The sequence below is a fragment of the Sminthopsis crassicaudata genome, chromosome 1 (assembly GCF_048593235.1).
Source record: "Sminthopsis crassicaudata isolate SCR6 chromosome 1, ASM4859323v1, whole genome shotgun sequence".
Taxonomy (NCBI): domain Eukaryota; kingdom Metazoa; phylum Chordata; class Mammalia; order Dasyuromorphia; family Dasyuridae; genus Sminthopsis; species Sminthopsis crassicaudata.
Window position 1 is genome coordinate 340741049 of NC_133617.1, and position 3369 is coordinate 340744417.

General features: G+C 32.7%; 1 pseudogene; it reads right to left on the bottom strand.

Annotated features, from left to right (window-relative positions):
• Positions 1-906: 906 nt before the first annotated feature.
• Positions 907-1448, bottom strand: LOC141554223 (vacuolar protein sorting-associated protein 29 pseudogene; annotated as a pseudogene).
• Positions 1449-3369: the final 1921 nt, after the last annotated feature.

Sequence of the window (3369 nt, forward strand, 5' to 3'; positions counted from 1 at the left end):
ACTTTTCTAAAATTGTATATATCCTTTACTTTTTTCTGGCTTATTTTGGGGTTAGATTTATCTAGTTCTGGAAAGGAGAGTTGGAGGTCTTCCACTAATACGGTTTTGATGTTCATTTCTTCCTTTAAGACACTTAACTTTCTTCTTAAGAATGTGCATGCTATACCACTTGATGCATATATATTTAGTATTGATATTATTTCATTGTCTGTGGTACCTTTTAGTAAGATATCATTTCCCTTCTTGTCTTTTTAAGTGAAATCTATTTTTGCTTTTACTTTGTTTAAAACCTGAATTATTAGCCATGCCCTTTTTTTTAAGTTCCACTGAAGCACAATATATTCCTTTTTTAAGTGAGAAGTGTTTATTATAGTATAAAATAGAGGACAGTGTATACAATAAGGGAATCTGGGACTCTTTATACTCTATGTTGGTCACAAAGGCTTGAGTTTTTACAGTGAAGATATTTACAGGGCTAAACTTTTTTTTTAAATATATATCCATTTATCATGTGGTACAAGTCATTCTTTAGAAATCATGTCTAATAAACAAAATGCATTCTTATCATTTACAATAAGCTTGTAACAAATTATACATCTCCAAATAAGATGTTAATTTTACACAGAGATAATTTTTTTACATACATCCATGTATCAAGTAGTACAAGTCATTCTTTAGAAATCGTATCCTATAAACAAAATACATTCTTATAATTTACAATAAGCTTGCATCTCCAAATAAGATGTCAGTTTTCAATACATGATGCTTTAAAAATGTCACAATTCTATGGTTTCCAAATGCTTACTTACTCCATTCAAACAAGGGAATGAAACAGAAATATCACCAAAATGACTGTTTTAGTTTTTTGTTTGTTTGTTTGTTTTGTTTTGTTTTGTTTTGTTTAGTTCATTCTACTTTTATATCATCTCCAATTAGCTGATACATATAAGTGACAACTGTAGAAGCCAGGATGTCCATTAATACAAATGAAAGTATAATGTTTCTTTCCAGAGCATTATATGCTGTAGTGGCAGATGGATTAATGTAGAATTTATTTTCATGTTCAAAGGCCACGAATGTGTGTATATGTCTGAAATGTGAATGCTCCCATCAAACTTCCTTTGTAGGAATGCTAAGCTGGCTATATTGCTCAACGAAGTACTTGATGTCCATGAATCAAACCAATTTTGAACTATCCAACAGTCACCACCTTTTGTTCTGGATCATTCAGATTTTCATCAGTCTCCTAACAATGTGAACATCTCCAGCTAGAATTTTTAGATAGTCATACTTTTCTTTGGTACAAAGGTTTCAAGTGCAGAGAATGTGCTGAATTTTTCCAGACACCAGCCATTTTTTGAGTTTAGTTGGCAGACTCTTCTTTGGAGAAGTGTGTGGGGGAGAGAGCAGAAAAATATGTGCAGATCTCCTATTAATAATACCAACATTCTGTCACTGCCTGCTCTACCACAGCAACTGCTGTTGCCTTCTTCCTCAACCACCCCAGATGCCCAGCCATTGAGAATATAATATATTCTACTTCAGCAGTTTATCCTTCTTCTGGCTATGTCTCTGCTTCAAATGTGTTTCTTGTAAACCACAAATTGTAGGATTCAAAATTGGTTTGATCCATGGACATCAATTAATTTGATGGAGCAATATGGCCAGCTTAGCATTCCTACATAGATAATTGTAGGATTCATTTTGCTATTCACTTCCTTTTTTATGAGAGTTCATCCCATTTACATTTGCAATTATGATTATTATGTATTTCCCTCTAGCCTATTTTCCTCCTTTTTATATTTTTCTGTCTTCTTTTGCCCTATTTCTTCTCATCAGTGTTTTTCTTTTAACCAATGCTTCCCCTAATCAGTCTCTTCTCCTATCAGTCTTTCTCCTCCCTTTTCTTTCTCCTTTCCCCTTCTATTTTCTTATGTGGTAAGATAGATTTCTCTGGTCAGTTGAGTGTGCAAGTTTTAACTTCTTTGGGCCAAAAACAATGAGATTAAGGTGCAAACAGTTATCCCTCCTTCCCTTCTTTTCTTATACTGTGATAGGTATTTTATGCCTCTTCATATGATATAATTTATCCCATTCTGTTTTCCTCTTTCCTCTTTTCTGGGTACAATGCTTCTTCCTACACACCTTAATTAGTGCTTTTTTTAAATGATCACATCAAAATCAACCTATCCCCACACTCATATACTCTTTCTAACTGCACTATAATAGACAGTTCTTAAGAGTTGCAAATATCATCTTCCCATGTAGGTGCATACACACACACACACACACACACACACACACACACACACACACACACATATATATATATATATATATATATATATATATATATATATGTCATTCAGATTTTCATTAGTCTCCTCTAACAATGTGAAAATCTAGAGTCTTTAGATAGTCATAACTTCCTTTAGTGCAAAGGTTTCCAGTGAAGAGGATGTGCTGAGTTTTTCCTTTTTAATCTTATTGAAAAGCATGTTTTTTTTTTCCTTTCTGTTTACCTTTTTATGCTTCTCTTATATCGTTTATTTGAAGATCAAATTTTCTGTTCACCTCTGGCCTTTTCATAAGGAAAATTAGAAAGTTTCCTATTTTATTGATTGTCTATCTTTTCTCCTAAGAGTTGATACTCAATTTTGCTGAGTAGTTAATTGTTGGTTGTAATCCAAGTTCTTTTTGTCTTTTGGTATATCACATTCCTAGGCTTTTGATTATTTTATATAGAAGTTGATATATCCAGTGTAATCTTCTCTGTGGCTCTTTGATATTGGAACTGTTTCTTTCTGATTGCTTGCAGTATTTTCTACTTGACCCAATAGCTCTGCAATATGGCTATAATATTCCTTGGAGTATTCCTTTTGGAATCTATTTTAGGAGGTTACTGGATTCTTTCAATGATTATTTTACTCTTTGGATCTAGAAAAAAAAGGGGAGTTTTCTTTGATAATTTCTTGAAAGATGCTATTAAGGTGTTTTGTTTTGTTTTTTGATCATGGTTTTCAGGTAGTCCAATAATTCTTAAATTATTTTTCCTGAATTTATTTTCAAGGTCAATTGTTTTTCCAGTGGGATATTTTGTTTTCTCCTATTTTTTTTTGTTCTTCTTGATTTTGTTTAACTGATTCTTGTTGTTGCTTAGATTGATTAGCTTCCATTAACTCAATTTTATTTATTTATTTATTTGCTTTTTGCTGAGGCAATGGGGGTGAAGTGACTTGCCCAGGGTCATATAGTTAGGAAGAATTAAGTGTCTAAGGCTGGATTTGAGCTCAGATTCTCCTGACTTCAGAGCCAGTACTCTATCCACAGTGCCATCTACTTGCCCCTCAATTTTGATTTTTTAAGGAA